We start from the raw sequence: 8,399 nt of genomic DNA, 5'->3' as shown, positions 1-8,399 counted from the left end.
TGGCCTCGATGGTTGAGTCAACCCAAAACCAGGCGCCAGGAGCTTCTTCTGGCTGCCCGAAAACAGATGCAGGGTCCCAAGGCTTTGGGCCATCCTCGACTGCCTTCCCAGGCCACAAGCAGGGAGCTGTTTGGGAAGTGGAGCAGCCAGGACACGAACTGGCACTCATATGGGATCCCAACAGTTGCAAAGCAAGGATTTAGCCACTAGCCGTGGCACTGGGCCAGTTCAATGTTGTTAGGATCTTTCCAGTAATGTCAACATGTAAAACAAGTACCTGCCTAAAAAGAAAAAAAAAAAAAAAAACTTGAAGTTGCATACTAGGTTTCTGAGGCTAAAATTGCCTCCAGGTCTATATCTTGGAAATTGTCTCATATGAGTGGTTATCAGACATTCTCATTCTTTGAGAGGGCTTAATATTCCATTGTTCAGGTCTATGGTAACCCAATTTCTTTTTAAAGATTTATTTTTATCGCAAAGTCAGATATATACAAAGACAGAGAGGAAGATCTTCCGTCCGATGATTCACTCCCCAAGTAACCACAACGGCTGGAGCTGCACTGATCCAAAGCCAGGAACCAGAAACTTCTTCTGTACCCATATGGGTACAGGGTGCCAAGGCTTTGGTCCGTCCTTGACTGCTTTCCCAGGCCACAAGCAGGGGAGCTGGGTGGGAAGTGGTATTGCCAGGATTAGAACCGGTGCCCATATGGGATCCCTGGGTGCGTTCAAGGCGAGGACTTTGGCCACTAGGCCACCGCGCCAGGCCCGTGTACCCTAATTTTTAAGATTTTGTTCTGATGGATATGTAGTTTTATTTATTTATTTCTTGATTCTGTGAACCATGTAATGATGACTAGTATTTGCCTGCATGAATTTTACCCATTGCACGAATTCCCAGAAGTAGAACTGGGTCAAAGACTAAGTACATTTTAAAAAATTCTGACAGATATTGCTAAATCTCCCTTCAAAGAGGAAGTATCTATTTACACAACTGACTGTTACGAGTTTCTCTTTCCGCATGCCATCACACAGCAAGTTCAGGTGACATGGGGGTCCTGTGACAATTTTCCAACTCTGTTCAAACCATGAAAGAAAGATCAGCTCCAAATGTCAGACAAGCCTAAGCCAGTTCAAGCTGACATGAGTGCGCTGAGAGGCACTGCTTCCTGCACCAGCAGCCATCATTGCATGTGCTCTGGATTTTCTGCCAAAATGGAACCATGTCCTGTAAAAGATCAACTGAGAATGGAAGCACAGCCAGTCAGTCACTCAGAACAGTAAGCCAGTGCCTCTGCCTCCGGCTCAACAGGCCGCTTCCATTCAGAAGCTGAACTGAAAACAGACATGGAAAAAAGAGAAGTAACTCACACTGGTTTACCTGAAAATCCTGCTTTGCTGATAGGACAGAAATGAACACCGAACATCTTTGATTAACTAGCCAGGCACTTTTTTTTAAATATTTATTTTTATTGGAAAGGCAGATTTACAGAGTTAAGGAAAAAACAGAGATCTTCCATCTGATGGTTCACCCACACGGGTGCAGGGCCCCAAGGCTCTGGGCCGTCCTCAGCTGCTTTGCCAGGCCACAGGCAGGGAGCTGGATGGGAAGTGGAAATGCTGGGATTAGAACCAGCGACCATATCAGATTCTGGCGCATGCACAGCGAGGACTTTAACCACTAGGCTACTGTACCAGGTCCTTTTTAAAAAGATTTATTTATTTTTTTACTGGAAAGTCAGATATACAGGGAGGAGGACAGAAAGATCTTCTGTCCGATGATTCATTCCCCAAGTGGCCATAACGATTGGAGCTCAGCCAATCTGAAGCCAGGAGCCAGAAAATTCCTCCAGGTCTTCCACACTGGTACAGGATCCCAAGGCTTTGGGCTGTCCTCCAGTGCTTTCCCAGGCACAAGCAGGGAGCTGGATGGGAAGTGGAGCTGCTGGGACACGAACTGGCACCAATATGGGATCCTAGCACATGCAAGGTGAGGACTTTTGTCGCTAGGCTACTGTTCTGGGCTCCCAGGTACTTTATTTATACAAATTATACAAATTTATTTATACAATATATTTATACGATTTAAGCAAATTATATATGTGTGTATACATGTATATATATATATATTTATATATATATAAAAGTAATATTGTATTTGAAACTCAACAGAATAAAAGTTTATCAGTAGCAGGTCTGTATGCCAAAATGAGTCAGGCCTGTTGTGTGTAGTCCTTCAGCTAAAAATGGTTTTCCTATTGTTAACGAGATCAGAGAAAAAATAAATATGTGACAGTGACCTTATATTGCACACAAAGCCTAAAATATTCACCATCTTGGGGCCAGCATGGTGGCACATCAGTTTAATCCCCCACTTGGGGCAGTAGCATTGCTTATGGGCACCAGTTGGAGTTCAGTTACTCCACTTCTGGTCCGGCTCCCTGCGTGTAGCCTGGGAAAGCAGTAGAAGATGACACAAAGCCTTAGGACCTGCACCTGCATGGGAGACCCAGGAGAAGTTTGGCTCTTGGCTTTAGATTGGCTCAGCTCTGGCCGTTGCAGCCACTTGGGGAGGGAACCAACAGATGCAAACACTTTCTCTCTCTCTAAAGCTGCCTTTCCAATGAAAATAAATAAATCTTTAAATCACCTTTTTTTTTAAACATGCATGGCCATCAATCAGTTTTCGGGCGATGCTTTTTGAGAACCACCCCAATAAATCACAAGCTTCTCTCCCCCATCCTGGCCAAAGTCCCCAGAGCACAGCGATTTCAGGCCTGGGAAGAGGGCCAGCCCAGCAAAACTGGGCAGGTGGAGGCTTAGCACAGAGCAGATGGCGTCAGGCCTGGCAGAGCTTATGTTATTCCCACCACAGAGAGACTTAGAGAAAGGTACAGGGACTGAACAAGTGTTAGGTATGAGAAATGGGGGCTAACACCAAAACAAACAAACAAAAAAACCATGTAAGAGAGAAGGAGCCAGAAAGACAGCCATTGTTCTCACCGTGTGCCATGCACCATTGTGAGCACCATGTGACAATACTTCATGACCAGACAGAGCCTAGGTCAGGAGTGCTAGTTGGCTGACAGTCACCAATTAGTGTAGCTGGGATATGAACTGGCAGCCATAAGCTCCATTTCTGATCCAGCTTTCTGCTTATGGCCTGGAAAGCATCAGAGATGGCCCGTGTCCTTGGGACCCTGCACGCACAGGGAGACTCCAGGAGCTCCTGGTTGTGGACCCGTCCAGCTCTGGCCATTGACAGCAGATGGGCGTACTCTCTGTTTCCTATATAACTCTGCTATTCAAATAAAAATAGGTATTTCTAAATAGTTGATAGAAATTTGTATTATGGAAAAGCAGGAATTTCACAGTATTTTAAACCAAAATAAGCTCTTAATTTCATTTTTTGTGAATATATTCAAGTACTCCCATACTGTCTACACATCTATTTTTCCATAATAAATCAAATTCCTGGTTTTATTTTTAATGTGTGTTTGTTGTGTTTATCAATAATGGAAAAAAATCCCTTAAACCATATCATTCTGATTTGCATTTGTATAAAACATCAAAAGAGTTCTCAAGTAAAGCTATTTTCACAACATTCATCATCTTTATAATCACGCCCCGGGAACCATGGTTTTGGGGATCTAACACTCTGGCATAGCAGGTAGAGCCACCCCTTGCCTTGCTGGCAGCTCCACTTCCCATCCAGCTCCCTGCTAAGGAGCCTGGACAGCAGTGGAGGACGGCCCAAGGTTGTGGGCCCCTGTACTATTTCTCTCTCTCTCTCTCTCTAATTCTCCTTATTCCAAATAAATTAAATCTTCAAAACAAGATAGAGTATCTGGGACAAATGTGTGGTGCCACGTTTAGAACCCAGTTTGGTCTGCCTCATCCAGGATCTCGGTGCCCGGCTTCCAGGGTCAGTTGTACTGTCAGCTTCCTGCCAGTGCACACCCCAGGGAGAAGCAGGTAAGGGCTCAAGTACCTGCCAACCACACTGGAAATTCAGATTAACTGCTAGGTTCTTGGTTTTGGCTTAGCCCTGCAGTAGAAAGGCGATACTTTGCGCTCTCTCTCTCTCTCTCTCATTCTCCACCTTTCAAATAAAATAAAATTAATTCAACCAATCAATCAATCAATAAGAGATTCTTCTTATGGACCATCTGATGGAACCTGGTGCAATAGCCTAGTGGCTAAATCCTTGTCTCACAAGCACCAGGATCCCATGTGAGCATTAGGCCATGTTCCACCTGCTCCACTTCCCATCCAGCTCCCTGCTTGTGGCCTGGGAAAGCAGCTGAGGATGATCCAAACCCTTGGGAACCTGTACCAGTGTGCGAGACCCAAAAGAGGCTCCTGGCTCCTGGCTTCAGATCAGCTCAGTTGTGGCTGTTGTAGCCACTTGGGGAGTGAATCAGTGTATGGAAGATGTTTCTCTCTGTATCTCCTTCTCTCTATAAATCTGCCTTTCCAATAAAGAATGAAACTTAAAAATGTTTTTTAAAAAGAACTTTATGATGGTGACATAAGAATAGACAAGGTCAATGGAACAGAAATAGGAATCCAGAAATCAATTCACACATTTATGGCCAATGGATGTTTAACATGCCTATTAAGGCCACTTAGTGGGCCCGGTAAAGTAGCCTAGTAGCTAAAGTCCTCACCTTGCATGTGCTAGGATCCCATATGGGCACCAATTCATATCCTGATTGCTCCACTTCCCATCCAGCTCCCTCCTTGTGGTCTGGGAAAAGCAGTAGAGGACAACCCAAAACCTTGGGACCCTGTACCAGCTTGGGAGACCTGGAAGAAGCTCCTGGCTTTGGATTAGTTCAGCTCCAGCTGTTGTGACCACTTGAGGAATGAATCAGTAGACAGGAGATCTTTCTGTATCTCCTTCTGTCTATAAATCTGATTTCCAATAAAAATAAACAAATCTTTTTAAAAAAAATGAATAGTGTTGGGTTGATATGCCATACTCAGTACAAAAACAATAGAAAGAAAGAAAGAAAGAAAGAAAGAAAGAAAGAAAGAAAGAAAGAAAGAAAGAAAGAAAGAGAGAGAGAAAGAAAGACAGACAGACAAACACTTAGGGGAAGATGAGTTTCACCAAGTGTAGGTAAAAGAAGCAACCCGATCCCTTCTTCCTCACCTCACACCATATACAAACACTGACTCAAAAAGGGATCAACTTTCTGATTTAAGAGCTACGCTTACAAGATACTTCAGAGAAAGCATAGATGTAAATACTCACAACTAGGCAGCAGTTTCACATAACACACCCAAAGAAAAACAGGTGCATTGAACTTCATATTAATTAAAACTTTTGGTCCTTCAAGGACATTATCAAAGAAGTGGCAACTCACAGATGGGAAGCCATGTTTGCAAGTCACGTATCTGATATTGGAACACACTAGAAAGACAAAAAGGAAGCAAGTACTGTGGCCTGGAGGGCTAAGCCAACCTTTGCAATGCCTACATCCCACTAGTTAAGTCTTGGTTACTCCAGGCGTCTGATTAAGCTATGTACTAACATGCTAGAGAAGCAAACAATGATGGGCAAGAACTGGGGATGCTGCCACCCACGTGAGCATCCATGTGATCTTGGCACCAGTCATGCAGATTGGTGAGTGAACTAGCAGATGGAAGTTCTCTCTCTTTCCTGCCCTTCTCTCTCTTTCCTTCAAATTAATTAATAAATCTTTTAAAAGAGACAACCCAACTTTAAGATGAGCATGTTTGGACATTCTCCAAAGGACCAGTGATAACCATACAATGCAGTAGTTAGGTTTTACTACTTACCACTCACAGGGAAGACCAGAATTGAGTTCCAGATCCACTGGTTCAGCGGGCTTTCCAGTGGATGGAAGATCTCTGTCTGTCTCTCTTTACCTTTCAAATAATGAAATGAAACTTTAAAAATAACAAGCATGGTCAACAGCCTTGGTCATCAGGAAAACGCAGATCAAAACTCCAGTAAGTGAGGACTTATATCCACTTTGATGTTGGTAATGAAAAAGGCAAGAAATACTGACTCAGTGTGGAGAAGTTCAAACCATTCTACATTGTATCAGGACTTTAAACTGTTGCAGCCACTTTGGAAACCAGTTTACAGTGCCTCAAGAAGTTTATCAGAGTTACTATTTGACCCAACAATTGCACTGGTAGGTACCTGTACACAACCCAGCAAATTGAAACCTAAGTTCACCAACCTGGCTCCGTAACCTAGCAGCTAAAGTCCTCCCTCTGAATGCACTAGATTCCATGTGGTCACTGGTTCTAATCCCAGCAGCCCCACTTCCCATCCAGCTCCCTGCCTGTGGCCTGGGAACACAGTGCAGGATAGCCCAATGCCTTGGGACCCTGCACCCACATGGAAGAGGCTCTGGATTCCTGAACTGAATCATCAGATCAAAAATCTTCCTCTCTGTATATCTGACTTTCCAATAAAAATAAATAAATCTTTAAAATAAAACAAAAAATAAGAAGGAAACCTAAGTTCCCACACAACAAGTGAACACAAAAGGGCAGGTGGTTGAGGCAGCGAGGTGAGATGCTAGTTGGAGCACACACTTCTTAGACAGCTACATCTGGGACTCGGTCAGCTCCACTTCCAAATCCAGTTTCCTGCTAATGTGCCTGCGTCCACAGAGGAGATCTGGATTGAGTTTCAGGAGTGTTCCAACTCTCTTTCCCAGTCCCTAAAAAATAGACATATTTTTTAAAGTGAGGGTGAAAAAATTATACGTAAAAATTCTTGGGGCTGGCTCTGTGGTTTGACAGGCTAAGCTGTGGCACTGGCATCCCATATAGGTGCTGGCTTGAGTCCCGGCTGCTCCACTCTCAATTCAGTTCCCTGCTAATATGCCTGGGAAATCAGTGGAGTAAGGCCCAAGTACTTGGTTTCTGCACTTATGTGGAAGACCTGAAGGAAACACCTAACTTGCAGACTCAGACCAGCCCAGCTCCAGCCGTTGAGGCCATTTGTGGGAGTCAACCAGTGGACGGAAGACCTCTCTCTGTATCTCTCCTTCACTCCCTCTGCTGCCTTTCAAATAAAAATTAATAAATCATTTTTGAAACATCTGTTAGGGGCCTGTGCCATGGGATAACAAGTTCAGCCTCAGCCAGTGACACCGGCATTCAATATAGGCACTGTTTTGAGTTTTGGCTGCTTCACTTCCGATCCAGCTCCCTGCTAATGCATGGAGGGGAAAGCACCAGAGAATGGTCCAAGTTCCTGAGTCCTTGTAACCACATGGGAGACATGGAAGAAGCTTCTGGCTTCAGACCACCCTAGTTCTGGCCATTATAGTCACTGTAGTCCTCTCTCTGCCTTTCAAATAAATCTTTTCTTAATATTTATTTTTTATTTTTATTGCAAAGTCAGATATACAGAGAGGAGGAGAAACAGAGAGGAAGACCTTCCGTCCGCTGATTCACTCCCAAATGAGCGCAACGGCCGTTGCTGCGCAGATCCAAAGCCAGGAGCCAGGAACCTCCTCCAGGTCTCCAACGCGAGTGCAGGGTCCCAAGGCATTGGGCCATCCTCTACTGCTTTCTCAGGCTAAAAGCAGGGAGCTAGATGGAAAGCAGAGCTGCCAGGATTGGAACCAACAACCACATGGGATCTTGGTGTGCTCAAGTCGAGGACTTTAGCCGCGAGGCTACTACACCAGGCCCCCAAAATAAATATTTTAAAAAGCCTTTTTTTCTGGACCTGGCGCTGTAGCATAGTGGTTCTAATCCCGGCAGCCCCGCTTCCCATCCAGCTCCCTGCTTGTGGTAAAAGCAGTCGAGAACGGGCCAAAGCCTTGGGACACTGCACCCACGAGGGAGACCAGGAATAAGGTCCTGGCTCCTGGCTTCAGATTGGCTCAGCTCCAGCCATTGCAGCCACTTGGGGAGTGGATCATTGGAAAAGAAGATCTTCCTGTCTGTCTCTCCTCCTCTCTCTGTATCTGCCTTTCTAATAAAAAATCTTTTTTTAAAAGAGCCTCTTTTCTATTTTGTAGATCATTTTACTTGAAAGAGAGAGACAAAGATCTTCCATCTCCATCTACTGGTCGCTAGCCATGAGCCAGGAGCTTCTTCTGGGTTTTCCCTGTGGGTACAGGATCCCAAGGACCTAAGCCAACTTCTGCTGCTTTCTCAGGTCGTTGGCAGGGAGCACAACTGGAAGTAGGGTAGCTGGGACTAGAACTGGCATCCATGAGATGCTAGCACAGCAAACAGAGGAATAGCTTGCTGTGCCACTGTGCTGGTCCCTCAAAAAATATTTTACACTAAGAACAAATTTAGGGGTCCAGCGCCGTGGCCTAGCGGCTGAAGTCCTCGCCTGGAACGCCAGGATCCCATATGGGCGCCGGTTCTAATCCCGGCAGCTCCACTTC

The sequence above is a fragment of the Ochotona princeps genome, chromosome 16, assembly GCF_030435755.1.
Source record: "Ochotona princeps isolate mOchPri1 chromosome 16, mOchPri1.hap1, whole genome shotgun sequence".
Lineage (NCBI taxonomy): Eukaryota > Metazoa > Chordata > Mammalia > Lagomorpha > Ochotonidae > Ochotona > Ochotona princeps.
This window is presented reverse-complemented; position numbering follows the sequence as displayed.